Genomic DNA, 24,355 nt, shown 5'->3' on the forward strand with positions numbered 1-24,355 from the left:
CCAATAAATCTTTGCTTGTTACTGTTATTGGTTTTAGTTGCCAGACACTGGACTTTTTGCAATTTCTAAGATAATAAGAGACCACCTGACTTTGTTTACATGGCATTGCTTTCAGTTGCAGAGAAGATGGAATATGCAGCAGCACTAGTATCCTACCACTTGGCCCTTGAAGTGCTAATTACAAGCTACCAGAATCTTACTGATCAGTTCTCCAGTTCTGACTCTGTGACATGGGAAGACCAGAAAGCTTCAAAGAGGTCTACGTCTCTTTCAGGTTACAAGGAACCCAGACAGAAATGGCAGAGTGTAGCCACGTAGAAATCGGGCACCACAAGAAGATGTTAACTTGGTGGAGCCACCATGATTCAGGCTGTAATACAGAAGCTCAATATTTATAGATGCACCTACAGGTGATCAGTCTAAGAAAGACCTGCTTATGCTAATCCAGGAGATTACATCCAAAATTTCAATTGTATTCATTCAACAAATATTTGAGTGCCAGCTGTGTACCAGACACTCTTCTAGATGTTAAGGATATAGTACTGAAAAAAAAAAGGGACAAAAGTCCCTGCCCTAGAGGGGGCAGACAATAAACACAATAAATAAGTTAATATATAGCGCAGAGAAAGTGGTATGTGCAATGGAGAAAAATAAGTAGTAAAGGAAAATAGCAAGAGCAAAAGAGCAAAGAAGTGAGTTGTTCGGTGATCAATTTCCACCACAGTAGTAAAGAAAGGCCTCACAGAAACAGGGGCATTTTAGCAAAGACCTGAGGAGTCGAGGAAGACATGGATATCTGGAAGAAGCATTCAGGGCAGAGACAACAGCAAGGGCAAAGTCTCTTAGGAGAGAGTGTGTTCAAAGTGTTTGAGAAACAGCAAGGAGGCCGCCAATGTGACTGAACAGAGAATGGAGGGGAATAACAGCAGGAAGTAAGACCAGAGAGGTAAGGGGGGTGTACAGGGACTAATTGTAAAAATATTTGTTTTTACTCCGAGTGAGATAGGAAGCTTGTAGAAAGGTTTAAACAGTCTTAATATGGTCTGCTCTATACTGTTAAAGGTATCACTCTGGCTGCTGTGTTGAGAATAGAATGAATGTTAAGGATAGCTAATACAAAATTCTAGTCAATGATGGCAGTAGTTTGGACCAAGCTGCTATCAGTGGAGTTGGGGAGAGTGGTCATATATTTTGAAGAGACAGCAACAGGTTTTGATGACAAACTTAATGTGGGATATAAAAGAGTTGCTGAGTTGGCCTCAGCAATCAAATGATGGAGTTGCCAGTAACTGAGATAAAGAAGGTTGTAGGTAGAGAAAGCTTTTGAGGGGAAGGGGTATGCTGAGTTTTGTTTTGGATATGATCAAATGAAGAGGTCTATTAAACGTACAACTAAAGATGCTGAGGTACTTGGAATACAAGCTTGGATTTAAGACTTGGGAGTTGTGAGCATATTTATCTTTAAAGACATAAGATTGAATTAGCTGGACATGATGGTGTGTGCCTGTCATCTCAGCTACTCAGGAGGCTGAGGTGGGAGGATTATTTGAGCCAGGATATAGAGGCTGCAGTAAGCCATGATTGCACCAGTGCACTCCAGCCTGAGCAACAGAGCGAGATCTTGTCTCAAAAATAATAAACAAATAAGTAATAAATAATAAAATAAAACCACAAGATTACTTAGTGAGCATTGATAACAGCTCCCTTCACATTGATTTCACATTGATTTCAACTGTGAAGAGTCTCAGCATCCCCAACTTCTCAGCTGGGGAAGAATTTCTGAGTAGATCTGATGCTTGAATCAGCAGGGTGGAGTACATTCCCTTAACCAGTGCTGGAGAAACTGTTACCATTCATTCACTCTTTCATTCAACAGACACTACTGAGCACCTACTATTACATGACAGTTACTAGGATACAAGTTCAACAAAACACAACTTTGCCTTTGAGAGTTCATGGTTCAATAAAGAGTATGTGTAAGTATACATGAAATGAATAAGTAGAGTTATAAGAGTTAAGGCGGGTACATGTATACAAAAGAGACAAAAACGAATTAAGTGGTTAACTATTCAGTAATGGGGACATTTGGGTCATTCACATTTTTTTAGCCATCATAAATAGAGGGATACTGAGGATTTCAATTAATTCCTCACCCAGAAGTATTTACATATTGATATCTATTATATTAAGACTGTAAGACATCTTAGCAAATAAATAAGAAACCCATAATATATCTCCCTCCTCGCCTTAACTGAAAGAATAATCAAGAAAATAAATCTGAACAGTGTAAAACCACCTGAGACTGAAGACAGGCAAGTTATAAATTCATTCAACAAGTATGTATATATATCGAGCACATATTATGTCAGGACACGATTCCAAATGTTTGAGATACATCAGTGAGCAAAAACAAAAATACTGCTTTTTAGAACTTGTATTTTAGCAGGGGAAACAGTCAACGACAACATAAAAAGTAGTAAAATAGATTGTATGTTTGAAGGTAATAGGTCCCACTGAAAAAAAGGATTAACAGGGTAAGGGGATTTCAGAAAACTGGGATGTGTAGTGGGGTGGCTGAGGTGAGGGTCAAGTTGCAAGTTTAAGTAGTGTGGTTAAGGTCTCAGTGAGGTGACATTTTGGCAATGATTTGAAGGAGGCAAGGGAGATAGCTCTCTGCATATTTGGAAAAAGCATTCTAAGCATGGGAAAAGCCCTAGGGTGCCAAGGAAGAAGTGTGGCTGGTGCCCAGAAAGGAAATAAGTAGGGAAATTTCTTAAGTTATTGCAGTAATCCAGGCAAGAGCTGAAGTTATTAGGCTCACTTGTAATGGTAGTATGTAGTCAGTTTGGGGATATATTAATATTTTAAAGGTATAGTCAACAAAATTTCCTGATAAATGTGGAAAAAGGAAGTCACTAATATCATGCCAAGGTTTTTTGGTTTTTTGTTTGTTTGTTTGTTTGTTTTTGAGATGGAGTTTCACTCCTGTTGCCCAGGCTGGAGGGCAATGGTGCGATCTTGGCTCACAGCAACCTCCACCTCCCGATTTCAAGCAATTCTCCTGCCTGAGCCTCCCAAGTAGCTGGGATTACAGGCATGCGCCACCATGCCCGGCTAATTTTGTATTTTTAGTAGAGATGAGGTTTCTCCATGTTGGTCAGGCTGGTCTCGAACTCCTGACCTCAGGTGATCCACCTGCCTCGGCCTCCCAAAGTACGGGGATTACAGGCATGAGGCACCGCGCCCAGCCCATGCCAAGATTTTTAACCTTGGCCATTAAGATGCAAAGGGCTGCAGGTGCAGATGTGAGGGAGACAATTAGGTCCATTTGGACACACTGAGTTTGAGATGTCTAGTAGACATCTGTAGCACCTCAGATAATCTTGGCCTCGCTTGGCTGTGGGGCCACTGGCCAATCAACCTCAGCCAGAAACGACCTGGCAGCGTTTTGCCTCCTGGTCAGGTCACATATCACATGAGTGTCTGCTTGGTGCCCCCATAAAATTAAAGTAAGTGTGTTTGGCCGGGGGAGCAGGAAGAGACAGTAGTGTTAGCAATCCTTTGACTGAATCTTGACCTCCTGCCCCAATTCACTCCTTTTCCCTATACTCATTTTCTTGGAATTGTACTCCCTAATAAAATAACAGCACAGAGCCTTTTGCCTCAGGCTATGCTATCTGGGAGAACAGAGGCTAAGACAACGTCGAAGTGGAAATATGAAAACATGGTATTTTAAATGAGTATGGAGTTTGGGAAAGTGATTTGGGGAGAGGATATAATTTTGAGAGTTGTCAACATAGACATAGTACTTATAATCACGAGAGTGCATGACGGCACAAAAGAGTGAGCAAAAAGACAAATGTCAGAAAGTAGAGAGGCTGAAAATGTTAGAACATGTGAGAGGAAAGACAATCTGTTTTGTTCATAATTTCCCCAGTCTCTAGAAGAATGCCTGGCACAAAGTAGGTGCTCCACAGATATTTTTAGAATAAATGAAATAGGTCACCATGGTCTTGGGGTTAGGTAGGAAAGCAAATCACAGGAGGTGATGAACTAGGCTAGGCAGGGTTCATGGAACTTGAGTTCACAATGAGGGTGAAAATTATATTCGACAGCAGAAAGGGCAAAAAATAACAGGAAGAGGAAGTTGTGATTACAGAAAAGCTCTCAAATACCACTTTCTCTTTGAAGCCTTTTATAATCATCTTATGGGACCTTCCCCCATTCTGGACCTCTTTCAAGATACTTTTCTTATACTCTATCAAGTTACATCCATGTGCGTTCCTCCTTCATCTCCCTGATATTGACCACATTTTGCAATTGGAAAACTGAGTCAAAAATAGGGGGTTGCCTGTAGTCCCAGCTACTCAGGAGGCTGAGGGCAAGAGAGTCACTTGAGCCCAGGAGTGCAGGGCTGTCACATGCGATGACCGCTCCTGTGTACAGCCACTGCACTTCAGTCTGAGCAACACAGGGAGAGCCTGATCCTGAAAAAAATTCATTTTAAAATGGAGGTGGCTTCCAAATCCCAGAGACAAAACTTGGACGCTGAAAGTAGAAATGTCAGAAAGTAGTGAGGTTGAAAATACTAGAGTATATCCGAAGAAAGAATACTCAAGAGAGAAATGTCAAAGTAGAGAGATTGAAAATCTGGAGTATACCCCAAATTGTTAGTAGTAAAATAACTTGCATTGGAATGAATGGATGATTGAATAAATGAATGAACAAAGTTAGGTGGGAACGGAGGCCATTAGAGTAGAAGTCAAGAAGAATACATGTTTTAATAATTGTTTGAGGCCCACTGGTCTGACAGTAAGGGCCCAAGTGAATAGGGGAAGCTAGCCTCCAGTTAGAAGACACCTAGAAAGTTAGCAAAATAATCAATGATAATAAGGGTCTAAATGAAGGTCAGTGTATATAAAAAGAAAGAATGAATATGAGGACATTTTAAAATAAAAACTCACCATATTTGCTGGGTGATAATTATGGGTTATGAGTAAATAATTCCAAAGTTTTGATACCATGTATAAGGCCACGGTAAGAAGAGCAGTAGATGAATTCAATTTTTTTTTTTTTTTTTTGAGACAAAGTCTCACTCTGTCGCCCAGGCTGGAGTGCAGTGGCCAGATCTCAGCTCACTGCAAGCTCCGCCTCCCGAGTTTACGCCATTCTCCTGCCTCAGCCTCCCGAGTAGCTGGAACTACAGGCGCCCGCCACCACGCCCAGCTAGTTTTTTTTGTATTTTTTTAGTAGAGATGGAGTTTCACCATGTTAGCCAGGATGGTCTCAATCTCCTGACCTTGTGATCCGCCCGTCTCAGTCTTCCAAAGTGCTGGGATTACAGGCTTGAGCCACCGCACCTGGCCGACGAACCCAATTTTGAAAACGTATTTGACACAAGGATGATATCCAAATAAAAGCTAGTAATAGGCAACATTTTTCCTAACATTGTTCCAAGTACAAACATTGTTCCAAGTATACTTCACAGGTATTATGTCATGTAATCATTACAATAACACTATGAGGTAAGTGCTATTATCATCTTTGTTTTACAAATGGGAAAACTGAGGCACAAGAGTGAACAATTTGCCCAAAGTCATTAGCTAATAAGTGGCTGAGCCAGTGCAATGAATTCACCCCCACCCCCATCTCCTGCAAATTCATATTTTGAAATCTTCACCCTCAATGTGATGGTATTAGGAGATGAGGCCTTTGGGAGGTAAACCCCGTGCGAATGGGATTAGTGCCTTATGAAAGGAACCCAAGAGCTCTTGCTCTCTTTCTGCACTGTGAGATAAAGAGAAAAAACAGCCATTTACAACCCTGAAGAGGGCCTTCACCAGAACCTGACCATGTTGGCAGCCTGATTTCAGACATCCAGCCTCCAGAGCTATGAGAAATAAATTTCTGTTGTTTATAAGCCACCAAGTCCACATGGTACTTTATTACGGAAACCTGAACTCACTGAGAGCCAGGATTTGAACTCAAATGTTGAGAAACTTTGCCCGGGACCACTCAGAAATTCACTATTTATTCGATAAATATTTAACAAGTACCACTATATTCTAGACATTGTGTTGTTGCTAGGGAGAGGAAAAGCTGGTAGTGAACAAGAGAGATGTGGTCCCTACCTGCACAACTACATGGACACGAACTAAATAATGAGAAGTAGGAATTGCAAAAGAAAGTGATAAATTACAGTTAGGTAGGAGGAATGGGTGAGAGAAAAGAATTCCAGGGGAAGGGAAGGGCATGCGTAAATACCCTGAAGTGAGAGCCTACAGTAGGGAATAAAAAGAGGAGAGCCTGGAAAAAATTAAAATACTATGCAAGGAGTGCAGGTAGCTAAGGGGACAGATGGAAAGGCTGGAGAGAAAGACAAGATAATGGAGCTTAGACAATGTGTGGTAAGCAAAGGGAGGCCACTGGAGGAATTTAAGCAGGTCAATGATCAGATTTATATTTAAGAAATTACTCTGGCAGCAGTATGGCAAATGTATTGGAATGAGGCAAGAGCAGTTTTGGAGGACCTGAATGGGTTATTGTGGGACTTCAAGCAAGAGACCACAGTGGTTTAGACTAAAATGGGAATGAAAAAATGGTCATGGGAACAGAGAGGTCACAAATCCAATTTTCCAGGGAACAGACAGATGTAGGTGATTCTGCTGTGTGTTGGAGGTGTGTTAGGTTTCTTGCATGAACTGAGTAGATGTTAAGATACCCTTTACTGAACCAGGGACTATGGGAGGAGCATTTCGAAGGAATTATGATACACAGGCTGAGTTTGAAATGCCCTAAGTCATCCAAATGAAAAGTGTACCAAAGGCAGTATGTTGGAACTATGAATATAGGGTTCCAGAGCAAGACCTAGGCTTGGGTTATGGATTGAAGAGTCTTTGACAGAAGGTATTTGATACTACTGGGAGAGCATAAGACCACCTAGGAAAGTGTATGGGGAGACTCAGTAAGAAGGCCAGGGTTCATTCAGCTCAGCATGATTCCAATGTGCAAGAGGTAGATCAAGAAGGAGAGGCTGGTTGTTAAAGAGAAAACTCAGGTAGAGAGGAAACCTGTGACATAAGACCAGAGGGAAGACGGTATTTGGAAGAGAGTGTGGTCAATCGTGTCAAATACTGGGATGAGGGCTTGTAAAATGAGGACTGAAAACGATCCGCTGCATTTACAGACATGAAGCTTGTCTGTGGACAATTCAGAACCACTTCAGGTGAGCAGTGGGGACACTGGAGAGGGCTGGGAGGTGGGATGTGAGAGACTGTCCAGGGGTAAGAGACAGCTGGAGTTGTTGCAGAGCAATTTAGGGAGAAGAGAAATCTTTTTAAAGAATTGAGAGACTTAAGCATGTTTAAATACTAGTAAGAAAGAGCCAGTAGAGAAGGAAATGTTGAGAGTAACAGAAGGAAAGGAGACTCGTTAAGGGCAGTCTATGAGAAAATAGTAGGGTACCTGGAGTACCAGGAAGGACAGTTCTTTACAAGAGGAGTAATGGGCGGAGTCCAGATTTGAACACTCTCTGCTTCCTAAAGACACGTGTCCTTTAAAGGACAGAAAAATAATGATTAAGACTTGAGGCCAGGCGCGCTGGCTTACGCGTGTAACCACACCACTTTAGGAGGCCAAGGCGGGTGGATCACCTGAGGTCAGGAGTTCCAGACCAGCCTGGCCAACATGATGAAACCCCATCTCTACTAAAAACACAAAAATCAGCCAAGTGTGGTGGCAGGTGCCTGTAATCCCAGCTACTTGGGAGGCTGAGGCAGAAGCTGCAGTGAGCCGAGATCGTGCCACCGCACTCCAGCCTGGGCGACAAGACCTAGACTCCGTCTCAAAAAAAAAAAAAAAGACTTGAAACCCCAGGGAGAGGGGCGCAGAGTTCACTATCAGGGAGAATGGGGACCTAGTGGTGTGGTCCTGGGCGACCTCTGAGAGAGCAGTTCAGTAGTTTCCAGCCACGGAAGTCCCCCTGCTGGGTTTAGGGTGCAGTGGGTGCGAATCCCTGCTGTAGAAAACAGGCTGAAGAAAGCAAGCCACACAGGATGTTGTCTGGAGAAGGGCGGGCAGGTGGGATGGGGCATATTTCCAGCGGTCCCGGCAGGTTGTGGCTCGGAGGCCTCCGAGGGCCGTCGACGTCAGCCACGGCCGGGGCAGAGCGACGGCCCGGGCAGAGCCCCGAGAGGTGCCACAGTACCGGGGCCAAAGCCCCTCAGAAAAGCATGCTCCGCCGGCGGCCGCCAGGTTTCTCTGCGGAGTCTCAGAAAGGAAAACCCGTCCCCACGGGGGTCCCACGACGTCCCCGGGTCCCAGGCGCCGGGACGTTGGCAGAGGCGCAGCAGACCTTCCTCCCCAACCCGTACGGCTCCCGCGGTCCCCCGTCTCCCGGCGGCGTCGGAAAGTTCCCGGGGCTCGCGGCGGTCAAGACCAGAGCCGGGGCAGCCGCAGCCGCCTTCTTAGCCCGCCGCTCACCGCCACAGAGGCAGGCCTGCGTGGGGGTTTCCACCAAGTCGCTGACACCCCTCAGGAATTCCCCTACTGGGCCACACACAAACCCCGCTTCCTCCTTCAAATTTCCGCCGCCAGCTCTATCGATCCGAACGCCGCGCTGGGGTTTAGACCACTCCTCCCGCCGCCGGGCTCAGCCCGCCTTCGCCTTCCCTCTCCCGGCGGAACTCGTCCGCCTCGCGCGAAGAAACCCGAAGGCCTTCGGCAAGTTCCGTCCCCAGCGCGGGGGCGGGGCCGCTCGAGCTGCTCCGGGCCCAGCTCGGCTGTTTCCGTGCGCGGCCGCTGCGCACTCGGCACTGGGCGGCGCTGGCTGGCTCCCTGGCTGCGGCTCCTCAGTCGGCGGCGGCTGCTGCTGCCTGTGGCCCGGGCGGCTGGGAGAAGCGGAGTGTTGGTGAGTGACGCGGCGGAGGTGTAGTTTGACGCGGTGTGTTACGTGGGGGAGAGAATAAAACTCCAGCGAGATCCGGGCCGTGAACGAAAGCAGTGACGGAGGAGCTTGTACCACCGGTAAGAGGAGCAGGAGGAGGAGGCAGGAGCCAGAGAGAGCCGGGGGGACGGAGGGGGGACGGGGAGGCGCCGGACACCCGCGCTTGGGGCCTTCCCCTCGCAGGAGGGGCCGCGGTAAAGATGGAGCCTCCGCCCGAGCCCCACAACATCGCCGCCGCTCGCAGCGAACAAAGAATAATGGCGGCGGACTGGAGCCAGCGGCGGCTGGGCGGTAGCGCTGACTTTGCCTGCCAGCGGCGGCGCCTATGAAGGGGCGGCGGGCGCGGGCGGCGGGCGGCGGGCGGCGGCGGGCGGGTGGGAGCCGGCGGCCAGGTGTGGCGGCCGGCCGCGGCGAGCTGGCGCCCGCGTTCCTGCCGTTGCTGCCCGGGCCGGGCGGAGCGGAGCCCGGAGCTCGGCTCCCTGGGGAGGCCAGGCCTGTCGCTGGGCTTCCGGGCGCTGCCTCGCGCTGCTCTCGCTCTGTCCGGCTTCTGCTGTCTGTCCCTGCCCCCTCGGCTCCGACCTGGCCTGGCCTCCAGTTTCGCCGCCCAGGTGCCGGTGGGGTGGAGGAGGAAGATGCTTTACAGCTGAGGCAGAGGAGGTGAATGGGTGCCCTGCCGCCTCCCAGGAAAGTGGTCTGGTGTCTGCCATGCCTGGCTTCTGCAGGCGGGGAGATTTTGCAATGTCTGACTCTACTTTCTCTCCACCTTTTGTGCATTAAAGCCTGAAACCTGGTTCTCCCCGTGCTTTTATTTCTCTTATTCATGCCCTTTCCCCTCCGCTCCCACACCGTTGAGGAAATGCAGCTTTCTGCCCTGTGCTGCTTAGTTGAGAGATGAGAGCTTGTGTTTTGGGGGGAAATTTTTTACTCCTTCACCCCCTTGCTTTTTTTTTTTTTTTTTTTTTAAGTCAGTAGTCATGGAAATGCATGCTTTTTGGGAGAAACAGGGTGCTAAGAAAAACATTTATAATAACTTTTTAAACTGTTGGGATCTTATAAAAGGGAAGCTGGCGTTTGAAAACAGTTTCGGTTTTAACCCTTTTCAATAAGGTAATCATTACTCGAGGTCTATCATTCTGAAACACTTAGTTGAAACGAATTATCAGCCGATGTACTCTTGTTTTACATCATTTCGCGGGGTGCAACCTTGCGAACCGCGTTTGGGTTATCTGGATCTCCCCTCACCCTGTCCCACTCCCCCTACCATATTTCCCACGAATTTCTTCGTGAACTTTAATGAGAGATTTAATACTACTTCTAAAAATAGACTTTAAAGTATCCATTATTTCTCTCTCATGCAGTAGGTAACCCCCGTCTTGAGATTGACAATTTAAGCCACAAGCTGTATTTTTTCTTCGCCTGTTGGGAAAAGAGGACAGCAGAAAAATCATTGACACATTAAAAATTAAAAGAATTTTTAAAGGACATGCGGTATGACCTATTTAAGTTTGTAATATCATCCCAAGTTATAATTCTAACCTCAGCAGGCGTCTGCCTTGTGAAGGTTTAGTAGAAGATACTTTTGATTGCTGCCTATTGAAATATTTTACATTTATGGCTCATTTCCTGATTTAAAAGTAAAGCCCCGAACAGTTATTTTAGGTGGTGCAAAAGACGAACAAGTTTGTTTTAAAAATACTTGTCTGTCACTGTATGATTGCATTGTGATCGACACGTACAAACCTTCTGGTTAGGAACAAATACTGATTGGCACCAGAAGCACTGTCTTATTTTTCGGTATCCTAGTCACTTTTCCAAAACGTGCTTTGCTGTATTGCTTCTCTTTAAAAGACCACGTTAGCAATTTGTCATTTACAAGAAACTTAAGAAGATGCGGTAAAGGGAGGTTTTCTATAAAGATTGGGAAAATGATTTTATTTTCAAACACTGAAAAAATTGTAATATTGATAATGGTGAGTTACCATTTTTCCTTTATGATGTTCTGCAAGCCACTATCAGTTGAGTAGATTTTTGTTTGTTTGTTTGTTTAGAATGTAAGTCGGGTGCGGTGGCTAGGGCCTGTAATCCCAGCATGTTGTGGGGCTGAGGAGGACAGATCACTTGAGGTCAGGAGTGCAAGACCAGCCTGGCCAACATGATGAAACCCCATCTCTACTAAAAATACAAAAATTAGCCGGGTGTGGTGGTGCGCGCCTGTAATCCCAACTACTCGGGAGGCTCGGGTTGCAGTGAATTGAGATTGTGCCACTGCACTCCAGCCTGGGCAACAGAGCAAGACTCCGTCTCAAAAACAAACAAACAAAAAGAATATACGACTCTTCATTTGTGAGATTTTTAAAAAATTGTTTGCTGATGGCCGAATGCGGTGGCTCACGCCTGTAATCCCAGCACTTTGGGAGGCCGAGGCAGGCAGATCATGAGGTCAAGAGATCGATACCATCCTGGCCAACATGGTGAAACCCCGTCTCTACTGAAAATACAAAAATTAGCTGAGTGTCGTGACGTATACCTGTAATCCCAGCTACTAGGGTAGCTGAGGAGGCGGAGATTGCAGTGAGCCAAGATTGCCCCACTGCCCTCCAGCCAGGCCACAGCAAGACTCCATCTCAAAAAAAAAAAAAAAAAATTGTTTACTGATATGTTCTTTCTTCAGTCTTGCCCAAGAGATATTTTAAATTGTATTTTTTATTTTAATTTTTATTTATTTTTTTGAGATGGAGTTTGGCCCTTGTTGCCCAGGCTAGAGTGCAGTGGGGCCTTCTTGGCTCACTGCGAGCTCCGCCTCCCGGGTGCAAGAGATTCTCCGGCCCCAGCCTCCCGAGTAGCTGGGATTACAGGCGCAGGACACCACACCCGGCTAATTTTTGTGTTAGTGGAGACGGGGTTTCACCATGTTGGCCAGACTAGTCTCGAACTCCTGACTTTGTGATCCGCCTACCTCGGCCTCCCAAAGTGCTGGGATTACAGGTGTGAGCCACCTTGCCCAGCGTATTTTATTATTTATACATTCATAATTTGTGATTCTTAGCAATTCCAGGTGGAACTTCAAACTTTTATATTCATTAATATTGTGAACATTCACCTGGAACATGTGACTAAATTGTACTTCTCCACTGTTCCAGCCATCGGTAAAAATTACAGCTGGATCCACTTGAATCTTTTTTTTTTTCCCCATGAACACCTGCATTTAGAAAGCTAATAAATTATTTGACAGAATTTGCTTGAAGAATGTTAAAAGAACACTTCTTTGGGAATTTAAAACTTAAGTGTTACCTGTTTTGAATGAATTTTTCCCCCCCTACATGAAGAGCCTGAAGAAACTTAGAAACCTGATCCATAAAAATGGCACCTTTCTTTTTCTACTTTCTGAAACTCATATGCCTGATTAGGTCTCATTATTAGAAGTTTTGGTTTCTTCATAGAGAAGTAGCTTTATTTCTCTCTCATTCTGAGACATTTGGTTTTGTTGTTTGGGTACAGTAAGGTTATGGGGTTATAGTAAAACCAAGTATGTTTTTAAATTTTTTCTCCTTTTTATAACAGTAGGGAAAATTATTATTTTTAACCTAATGCTTACAGTATATTACCAAAATTTATAATTTCATTTATTCCATAAATAGCTTATCAGATATCAGTTACATAAACTTGTTTTCAGCCAGCTTGTGACATAGTTTTGCAAATATCTTGATATATGATGTAACTTTGATGGCTTCTTTATTGAATAGAGCTCAAATCTAAATTTAAGAGTGTAGTAAGATGTCAAGATAGAAAAATGCAGGAATTTTCTTTTTCTTACCCATGTGTGAACTCATCTCTGTGGCAGTATCACTTGAGACAACAGTTTATGGTAATTCAAATATTTATTTAGCATTCACTGTGACAGAGAATGTAGTTGAAAGAGCATGAGGTTTGGAATCACAGGCCTACGTCTGAATGCAAGCATTGCCACTACTCTCCTGTACCTATTCTAAAGGAATTTTGTGTCCTAAAGGAAGTTTCTTAATCTTTCTCAGCCTCAGTTTCCTTATATGTAAAATTAGAATACTACTACTTATTTCATAAGATTGTGAGATAAACATAAAGTACCTTAGGGCTACAACTAATGATAGCTAGTCCCTTAAGCTTTGTTTTAACTTCCTACCTGTGGGCCCTTAGGCAAGTTATCTTAACTTCTGGATACCTCACTTTCCTTTCTGATCAATGTAGAATAACTATCTCAGAATTGTGGGGATTAACTATAAAGTAATACATACTAAGTTCTAGGCGTTGTACAAGTGTCAAGTGCTCAAGTGTTGACAAGGTTTTTTTCTTTTAATTTTTTTTGAGACAGAGTCTCGCTCTGTTGCCCAGGCTGGTGTGCAGTGACACAATCTCAGCTCATGGCAACCTCTGCTTCCTGGATTCAAGTGATTCTTCTTTCTCAGCCTCCCTAGTAGCTGGAACTACAGGCATGCACCACCACGCCCAGCTAATTTTTGTATTTTTATTAGAGACAGGGTTTCACCATGTTAGTCAGGCTGGTCTTGAATGCCTAGGATTATAGGTGTGAGCCACCACGCCCAGCCGGCCTGTTACTTTTTAAATTATTTATTATTACTATATGTAATACAGTGGATCAGAAGCTACAACAAATCCAAAGATGAATTACATTGTCTTATCTCTACCCTCAGGAACTGTTGGAGACACAGTGACTAAGACAAATTATGTGTCAAAAGAAAGTAGTCAAAGGAAAAAGGGATCACCTTTGGTGAAGTGAGGAGTATATTTTTTATATTTCCAATTTGGTTTTTTGAATAAGTAATTCATTCAGATGATCTGTAATTCAAAACATATATAATACAGCAAAATGCCCTACATTCTCTTGCCCTGTTACCTAAGTGTTAGCATTTTTTTATATGTCCTTTAAGAGGTGTTTTATGCAAACACAAGCAAATATGTATGTCCTGTCTCCCCCTTTCTGTACAAATGGTAGCATACTGTGTATACACTCTCCTATATCATGCTTTCCCCCCACCACTCAACATGCCTTAAACTTAGCAATTTTGTATCAGCACATAAAGAGCTTCTTCATTTTTTAACATACAATTTGAGGCATTTTATTATGTAAGTAGACTTTATTAACCAGTTAGTGAGCTGATTTTACTTTTAGGTCTTACATGACCTGTTAAACTAAGGGAAACTGCCATCTTGTCTTTATTTCTTTAAATGAAAAACTTTTTATTTGAATGAAAAATAGTTTGTGACAGGAAATTGTTATTTAAAGGTCCTCATTTCCTGTTTAGCTCCAGTTTTTAAAAGTTTTAGTAAAATGATCAAAATGTACATGAGGAGGCAAGCAAGCCAGGTTAAGAGTTAACTCACGAGGTGAATTTAACTCTTTTGTTGAGGTTCTTACACTTCTAAACAGACTACTTATTTCAATTATTATTTTGGCCAAAAAGGTTTTTGTAGCTTTCTATCTTAATGAGAAAGAACATTCCATATAGTCCAGTGTTTTTTGCGTTTTTTTAACAGACAGCTCATGGGATATTATTACCCAGTAAGGCTGATTACTATATTAGATTTCTCCCTGCATTCATTTATTTTTTACATACTTGTTAACTTACCTTGATTTTCTAGTATTTCTTAATGTAATTATGAGTTTTATATTTTGTACCTAAATTTAAAAATAGTGAGATTCACCTATATGATTGCTGAGATGATAAACTTTACTGCATAAATGGTATTTTTCCCCCTGTGTAAACCTTTGGTCAACCGGTTGGACCAAGTAATACGTATTTCAGCCAAAGCACAAAATAAGTTTTACTACCTTTTTTTTTCTCTAGCTTTTTGAAACAGTGTTAAGCTATAGTACTTTACTTTTTTTTTTTTTTTTTTTTTTTTGAAGCAAGATTTGGCTCTATCACCCAGGCTGGAGTGCAGTGGTGCACACTTGGCTCACTGCAACCTCTGTTTCCTGGCTCAAGCTATCCTCCCACCTCAGCTTCCTGAGTGGGTGGGACAACAGGCACGCACCACCAGGCCCGGCTAATTTTTTGTATTTTTTGTACAGACAGGGTTTTGCCCTATTGCCCAGGCTGGTCTCGAACTCATGAGCTCAAGCGATCTGCCTGCCTCAGCCTCCCAAAGAGTTGGAATTACAAGCATGAGCCACCGTGTCTGAATGCTGTAGTACATTTTAAATATACGTGCTGTTTGTATTTATCTTTAAAATACATACACTATGACTTTTTAAAGTTGATTAAACTCAAAAAGTGATTAATAATTAGCAGCAAGGACACAAATCTCTTTGCAAAAAGCATCATTAAGTAAAGCTGTCATGGGCCAGGCACCGTGGCTCACGCCTGTAATCCCAGCACTTTGGGAGGCTGAGGCAGATGGATCACCTGAGGTCAGGAGTTCGAGACCAACCTGGCCAACATGCTCAAACCCCGTCTCTACTAAAAATACAAAAATTAGCCGGACATGGGGGCGGGTACCTGCAATCCCAGCTACTCAGGAGGCTGAGGCAGGAGAATCACTTGAACCTCGAACGCAGAGGTTGCGGTGAGCTGAGATTGCACCATTGCACCCCAGGCTGGGGGATAAAAGTGAAACTCTGTCTTTAAAAAAAAAAAAAAAAAAACTGTCATGGTATAGTTCGTTTTTTGTATTCCCAAGGTGGTGTTTATGCATTGATCATATATGCCAAACTTTTTAATGTAAGAATACTGTTTTGAGGTTTTACTAATATTTGATTTAAAGTACTACTGTGTGCTATTTGGCCAGGCGCAGTGGCTCACGTCTATAATCCCAGCACTTTGGGAGGTTGAGGCAGGTGGATCACTTGAGGTCAGGAGTTTGACACCAGCCTGGCCAAGATGGTGAAACCCCATCTCTACTAAAAGTACAAAAATTATCTGGACATAGTTGTATATGCCTGTAATCCCAGCTGCTTGGGAGGCTGAGGCAGGAGAATTGCTTGAGCCCTGGAAGCAGAGGTTGCAGTGAGCCAATATCATGCCACTGAACTCCACTCTGGGTGACAGAGTAAGATGCTGTCTCATAAATAAAATATTACTATGTGCTATTTGTACCTGCTAAATGATTAAAATGTTTGCAAAGTGCTTTTTGTTGTTGTTGAGACAGAGTCTTGCTCTGTTGCTAGGCTGGAGTGCAGTGGTACGATCTCAGCTCATTGCAACCTCCGCCTCCTGAGTTAAAACGATTCCCCTGCCTCAGTCTCCCAAGTAGCTGGGATTACAGGCACCGGCCACCATGCCGGGCTAATTTTTTGTGTTTTAGTAGACACAGGGTTTCACCATGTTGGCCAGGATGGTCTCGATCTCCTTGACCTCATGATCCACCCACCTCTGCCTCCCAAAGTGCTGGGATTACAGGCATGAGCCACCACACCCGGCCTACAAGAGTGTTTTTCTTCACATATTTGGGGATGGGGGTGGGGTAGATCATTGAAATGTGTAAAGGCAGAACATTTTTTATCTGGAACATACCTGTCTGTAGACTACCAGAGTTAAATGATTTCCCACAGTGTAGTGGAATCGTCAGTAGATTGACTCTTGGAGTGGAGGCAAAGATCATTAAAGCAACAAACTGATCATGTGAACCTGGTTTTTTTTCTTTCCAATATGCTAGTTCAGTCATTATAGAAGAGCCAGATACTGGTCAGCTTGCTGAAGTTGTAAGTAGAAGGTGTGGTTTTATCACATCGGTAAAATGTAGGTTTTTGAGACAAAACTTAAATAAGAATAGACATTAGTTTTTCTTCACATTCAGAATGTCTGACTCCCCTTAATATATACATACTCTTATCTCATCTACTGGGTTTTTTGTTGTCATTTTTTGTTGTTTTTTGTTTTGCCATCTCTCTCCTTTTAAGCTCTGCCAGACAAAGCCCTATGAAAATAGATTTTACAGGTTGAAAATCTTTTATCTGAAATTCTTGGGACCAGAAGTATTTCCAATTTTGGGTTTTTTTCAGATTTTAGAATATTTGCGTATACATACATAATGAGCTATCTTGGGGATGGAACTCGAGTCTAAACATGAAATTTGTTTCATATACACATTATACACATAACCTGAAGGTAATTTTATACAAAATTTTTAATAATTTTGTGCATGAAACAGTTTTGACTGTGACCTGTTACATGACGTCAGGTGTGGAATTTTTCATGGCATCATGTCAGTGCTTAAAAAGTGTCAGATTTTGGATGTTTTACTAGGGATGCTCACCCTGTATTATGTTTTGCCCAGATGTTTGTTTATTTGTCTTCTAGGCTACCAGAAAGAGGGTCGCTTAGAAAAACATATTCTGGCATTGATTCCAACAGATAAGAAGGCAGTTTCTCCAGTGATGAATAATTACCTATAAGCCTGTAATCCCAGCACTTTAGGAGGTTGATGTGGGTGGATCACGAGGTCAGGAGATCGAGACCATCCTGGCTAACACGGTGAAACCCCGTCTCTACTAAAAATACAAAAATTAGCTGGGCGTGGTGCTGGGTGCCTGTAGTCCCAGCTACTCAGGAGGCTGAGGCAGGAGAATGGCGCCAACCCAGGAGGTGGAGCTTGCAATGAGCCAAGATCGCCCACTGCACTCCAGCCTGGGCGACAGCGAGATTCTGTCTCAAAAAAAAAAAAATTTTTTTTACCTATAATTTAATACATGCATTATACATCTCCAATGATGAAAAATTACTATGTAGTAAAAAATTCTTGAAGCTAGATACACAATCTCAACTTCTAAAATAGAAAATAAACAGTAGTACTCCTTGATGAACTAAGTGCCTAAGTTGCCTTTTCTTAGGGTTGAAATAAGGTGATAAAGGAGTTTACCGTGAGACTAGCTGCATGAGCAAAGATGAAAAACACCCTTTCGGTTTTCTCCCTCTCGAATGATTCTAGGATCTCTAAAAAATAATCTTAAAAGGGGCAAGGTTTGGAGAGAATGAGGTCTGAGGAATTGATGGTGAGTTTTTTCTGAAAGAAGAGAAGTGACATTTGATTAAAGAGTTAAATGGGGAATTATTAATAAAATAGTTTAGGAGTAGAATGGATCTGAAAGTTGACATATACCAATGATGATAGAATGTGTCTTTCCCCAAAGATTAGTGAATCGTCTCTGAAAGGAAGACATTTCTTTCATCAATTTTAAGTGAATTTCTAAGGATCTGGTTATCTGCTTGTAAGTTTTTGGTTATAATTGTATGACAGTATAGAAGTAACTAAAAATGTTTGTAATTTACCCAAGGTTAACCATTATTTTTGAGGGGTGTTATCCCTGTTGGTGTAAGTAAGTAGTTGGCAGTAGAGGACACAGAAATACCTTTTCACTGCTGAAGTGAAAATTGTAGATTATTCTGAATTATTTGTACTCTTTTTTTTTTTTTTTGAGAAGAGTCTTGCTCTGTCTCCCAGTCTGGAAAGCAGTGATGTAATCTCGGCTCACTACAACTTCCGACTCCTGGGTTCCAGCGATTCTGCCACCCCAGCCTCCCAAGTAGCTGGAATTACAAGCACGTGCCACGATACCCAGCTAATGTGTGTGTGTGTGTGTGTGTGTGTGTGTGTGTGTGTGTGTGTGTGTGTGTGTTTTGTATTTTAGTAGAGATGGGATTTCACCATGTTGGCCAGGCTTGTCTCGAACTCCTGACCTCAAGTGATCTGCCCACCTCAGCCTCCCAAAGTGCTGGGATTACAGGAGTGAGCCACCGCACCCAGCCCTATTTGTACTCTTGAAAGGGAGTCATTTTCTTATAATAAGTATCAGTAGTAGCTCTATCGTTTACTGTGATCAGTAGTAACACCTTGACTTTATGTATTGCCATTTATCAATCATTTATTCAGTGAAGATTTATTGACCATTGACTTTATTATAGTTGGTGAAATAATCACAAGAAAATTTATTCAGTTAGGTATTTATAAAAATACCTAGGTATTAAATGAAGATTGTTCTAGTTGATATAAGCAATAAAGCCTGCCTAAAGCCTGACTATATGGCTCCTACTCTCAAGAATCTTATGGTATAGTGGGGATGATGAAATAGTATAAGATAGAATGATTTATATGTGCCAGAATACATGACATAATTTTTACTATCTTGAAGAGCTATAGAGTTCAGAAGAGAAGGGGCTTAGTGAGGAAAAGTTTTGTGGGAAAAGTAGAATTTACGTTGAATACTAAAGAACTTAGATAAGTATAGATAGAATGGAGTGTATTCTAGGTAGTGGAAAGGACAACAAAATGAAGATATGGACATATAATGAACTTGACATACTCATAAATTGGTGAAGAAAGTATTAGATTATAGATCTACATTATGAGGAATGCTGAGTATGAGGCAGGGAGCTTTGAGTTTCACATAAGAGAAGATAAGGTATAAACAGAGGAATAAAATGATGAATTGGGCTGAAATGTAGATTTCCTGACTCCCAGTCCTTCTCCTTGTAAGAACGTTTTGGTGAATGACAGGTTGCATATACAAGAGTGGTCCCGTGCTAGTGTAAACAAACCTATTAAGAAGAACTTCTATAGGTATTCCAGAAGAAGGCATTGTTACCATAGGAGATGACAGCTCCATGCAAGTGATTACCCCTTGAAGACATTCCAGTGGGACAGGATGTGGAGGTGGAAGGCTGTGATATTAACGATCTTGACCCTGTGTAGACCTAAGCTAATGTGTGTGTGAATGTCTTTTTAACAAAAAGTTTTAAAAAGTGACCGCGGATGGTGGCTCACACCTGTAATCCTAGCACTTTGGGAGACTGAGGCAGGTGGGTTGCTTGAGCCCAGGAGTTTCAACCAACCTGGGCAACATGGCGAAACCCCATCTCTACAGAGAATACAAAAATTAATTAGCTGGGCTTGGTGGTGCATGCCTGTAATCCCTGCTCCTCTCAAGGCCGAGGCAGGAGAACCCAGGAGGCAGAGGTTGCAGCGAGCTGATACTGTGCCACTGCACTCCAGCCTGGGTGACACAGTGAGACCCTGTGTCAAAAAAAATAAAATAAAGTTGAACAAAAAATTAAAAAGTAAAAAAAAAAAAAAAGCAGGAAAAAGCATTAGATTCTTTTTTTGCTTTACTTTATTAATAAACTTGCTTTCACTTAAAATCCCTTTAGAGAAAAAATACTTTTATACAGCTGTACAATGTATCTGTGTTTTAAGCTATGTGTTATTACAAAAAAGTCAAAAAGTTAAAAAAATTAAAAAGCATATGAAGTTACAGGAAGCTAAGGTTAATGTATTACTGATGAAAGAAAATTTTGTTTATATAAATTTAGTGTAGCCTGGATGGGCACGGTGGCTCACGCCTGTAATCCCAGTACTTTGGGAGGCCAAGGCAGGTGGATCACCTGAGGTTAGGAGTTCGAGACCAGCCTGGCCAACATGGCGAAACCCTGTTCCTACTAAAAGTACAAAAATTAGCCGAGTGTGGTGGCAGGCTCCTGTAATCCCATCTACTCAGTAGGCTGAGGCAGGAGAATAGCTTGAACCCAGAGGCGGAGGTTGCAGTGAGCCAAGATTGCGCCACTGCACTCCAGCCTGGGTGACAAGAGCAAGACTCTGTCTCAGGAAAAAAAAAAAAAAAGTATAGCCTAAGTGTACAGTGCATATGAAGTCTACAGTAGTGTACAGTAATGTTGTAGGCCTTCACATTCTCACACTGATTCACCCAGACCAACTTCCAGTCCTTCAAGCTCCATTTGTGATAAGCACCCTGTACAGGTGTACCATTTTTTATCTTTTATATTTTACGTCTTTTATTTTTACTGTACCTTTTCTATATTTGGATATGTTTCAATAACAAATACTTACCATTGTGTTACATTTCCCCACAGTATTCATTGCAATAACATGCTGTATGGGTTTGTAGTCTATACTATGTAGCCTTGGTACATAGCAGACTATACCATGTAGGTTTTGTTTTTGCAACAAAATTAGCTAATGATGCATTTCTCAGAACATATTACCATCAAGTGACACATGACTGTATTATTGTTAAAAATTGGACATCATAGATTGTTTTTTAAATAGCTTTATTGAAATATAATTCACATACTATACAATACACCCATTTGGTGTGTACAATTCAGTGGTTTTCAGTATATTCACAAAGTTGTGCATCTATTACCACAATCAGTTTAGGACATTTTCATTACCCCTAAAAGAAACCTACACATCTCTTAGCCATCATCTCTTAATCTCCCCATACCTGCAGCCCTAGGCAACCACTAATCTCCTTTCTGCCTCTATAGGTTTGCCTATTCTGGACATTGTGTATAAGTGGAATCATATAGCATACTGTCCATTGTGATGTGCTGCCTTTATTTAGCATAATATTTTCAAGGTTTATTCATGTTGTAGTATGTATCAGTATTCATTTTTATTGCCAAATAATAGTCCAGTTTATGGATATACAGCATTTTATTTGTGGAGTACATGGACATTTGGACTTTTTGACTGTTATAGGTAATGCTGCCATAAATATTCATTTATGTTGACTTGCTTTCATTTCTCTGAGTATATACTCAGGAATGGAATTTTATGGTAACTGTGTTTAACCATTTAAGGAACTGCCGGACTGTTTTCCAATCTACTGCACCACCAGCAGTGTATGAGGGTTTGAATTTTCCCTCATCTTCATTAACACTTGTTATTATCTGTTTTGGGGGGTTTTGGGTTTTTGTTTTTGTTTTGTTTTTTTAATTATAGCCATTCTGCTGAGTGCAAAGAGGTAGCTCAGTTTGGTTTTGATTTGTATTTCCCTCATGACTAATTATATGAAGCTTCTTTTCATGTGCTGTTTTGGCCATTTGTATATCTTTGGGAAAATTTCTGTTCAGATCTTCTGCACATTTTAAAATTGGGTTGGCTTTTGTAGTTGTTTATTATTCTGGATACAAGTCTCTTGTCAGATATGTGATTTACAAAAATTTTCTCCTGTGGGTTTTCCTCACTTTCTTGATGGTGTCTCTTGAAGCACAAAAGTTTTTAATTTTTATGATTTCCAGTTCATCTAATTTTTCTTTTATTGTTTGTGTTTTGGTGTTATATTTTGTACATCATAAATTCTTGTTTAATTATTATAAACATTTAAAAAATATCTCCGTGATCTCTGTGAAAGCCCAGGCAAACAAGATACCATTATTTAATGAAAAATAACTAAAGCTACTAATGTGTATTTGAAGTTACAATCCAGCTACCTCAGGCCTTCCCTTTATTCTGTGTCCATATCCTTCAGTTTGTAGTGACAGATGAAAGAAGCAAAGATGAAAATCGAGAAATAATTTTGAGTGAAACATTTTAATTTAAAGCACAGTTGTCCCTTGGTATCAATGGGGAATTGGTTGCAGGACCTCCTTAGGTACCAAATCCACAGATGCTTGAGTCCCTTATATTAAGTGGCATAGTATTTGCATATAACCGATAATGTCCTCCCATATACTTTAAATCATCTCTAGATTACTTATAATACCTTATACAGTGCCTGCCCATCACTTGACTCTCATGGGTTCAATATAGGACTCAGCATGCAGCAAATTTAAGCTTTACTTTTGGGACTTTGGGGATTTTTTTCCCGCAGACATCTTCGATCTGCAGTTGGTTGAATCCACAGATGCTGAATCTTTGGATACGGAGGCCCAATTGTAACTATGAATCAAGAATTTATTATTTATTATAGGAGAATTTATTATAATGACTATGTGATTGTAGTGTATAACTCATACACTCTACCATATTTGGGAAATTCACAGTTACAAACATTTACCTATGAAGGGGGAGTGAGTAGTCCTGGAGAATTTAAGTGATGTATTTACTGAGTCCTGGAGAATTTAAGTGATGTATTTACTGTATAGAAACTCACAGTAAGTAAGGCGTAGTCTTCATCACTCTTGTAGTACTGCATTATCTCTTGGTGAAGTTTTCAGGGTTTTTGTTTTATTAATGGGTTTTGTTTTGGTTTGGTTTGGTTTTTAATGGAGTCTGTCGCCAGGCGGGAGTGCAGTGGCGCTATCTTGGCTCACTGCAGCCTCCGCCTCCTGGGTTCAAGTGATTCTCCTGCCCCAGCCTCCCGAGTAGCTGGGACTACAGGCGCGCACCACCACACCCAGTTAATTTTTTTGTATTTTTAATATAGACGGGGTTACACCATGTTGGCCAGGATGGTATCAATTTCTTGACCTTGTAATCCGCCCACCTCAGCCTCCCAGAGTGCTGGGGATTACAGGCATGAGCCACCACACCCAGCCAAAATTTTTGTTTTTAAGTAATACTAGTTTAAACTTATAAATAACTCACTTAGGGTAAATATTCTAGCCAAGATCATGAAAAAATACATTGATTTCATTATGTTCTTAATCAGATCTGCATCAGATTACCACAAATAGGAAGCTATTCTTTCTTTTTTTTCCACAATTCATTGTATTCCTACCATTTCCAAATAGAAGTTTATGGTTTTAAATTACTGGTGTTAAGTACTTGTTTGGAAGGATTTTATAGTTAAACTAGTTATAATAATTTATACATGTCAAGCTCTTTCATATATAGTACATATTTTATCTCTCATTAGTTTTTGTAAGCTCTTGAGAGAAAGGTTCTTTTTTATTTCCAACTTAATAAGTTCAGAGGTACATGTGCAGGATGTGCAGGTTGTTCCATAGGTAATCGTGTGCCATGGTGGTTTGCTCTACGCATCATCCCATCACCCAGGTATTAAGCCCAGCATCTGCCAGCTGTTCTTCCTGATGCTCTTCCTCCTCCCACCCCCAAACCTCTGACAGGCCCCAGTGTGTGTTGTCCACCCCCCTACCGATGTGTCCATGTGTTCTCATCATGTAACTCCCACTTATAAATGAGAACATGCGGTATTTGGTTTTCTGTTCCTGTATTAGTTTGCTAAGGATAAAGGCCTCCAGTTCCATCTATGTTCGTGCAAAGGACATGATCTCGTTCTTTATGGCTGCACAGTATTCCATGGTGTATATGTACCACATTTTCTATATCCAGTCTATCATTGATGGGCATTTAGGTTGATTGCATATCTTTGCTATTGTGAATAGTGCTGCAGTTAACATATGCATGCATGTATTGTTATAATAGAATGATTTATATTCCTTTGGGTATATATCCAGTAAGGGGATTGCCGGGTTGAATGGTATTTCTGCCTCTAGGTTTTTGAGGTATTGCCACACTCTTCCACAATAGTTGAACTAACACCACCAACAATGTAGAAGCATTTCAGAGAAAGATTCGTTCGTTCTTTTTTTTTTTTTTTTTTTTAAATGAGACAGAGTCACTCTGTTGCCCAGGCTGGAGTGCAGTGGCATGATCTCGGCTCACTACAACCTCTGTCTCCTGGGTTCAAGCGATTCTCCTGCCTCAGCCTCC

At 41.9% G+C, this 24,355-nt stretch overlaps 1 protein-coding gene across 10 annotated transcripts in view; it reads left to right on the plus strand.

Annotated features, from left to right (window-relative positions):
• Positions 1 to 8,745: 8,745 nt before the first annotated feature.
• The window catches only part of CREB1 (cAMP responsive element binding protein 1), a 79,167-nt gene continuing 63,557 nt past the window's right edge, over positions 8,746 to 24,355 (plus strand). For 4 of the 10 annotated variants that reach the window (XR_004176628.1, XR_004176629.1, XM_017946879.2 and 1 more), the window contains exon 1: positions 8,787 to 9,024. The gene's annotated coding sequence lies outside the window, so the exon portion shown is untranslated. Of the gene's footprint in view, positions 9,025 to 24,355 lie in introns of all 10 variants that reach the window. The other 6 variants (XM_009182895.4, XM_021923912.2, XR_002516253.2 and 3 more) reach the window with 6 other exon arrangements.

The sequence above is a fragment of the Papio anubis genome, chromosome 10, assembly GCF_008728515.1.
Source record: "Papio anubis isolate 15944 chromosome 10, Panubis1.0, whole genome shotgun sequence".
NCBI lineage: Eukaryota > Metazoa > Chordata > Mammalia > Primates > Cercopithecidae > Papio > Papio anubis.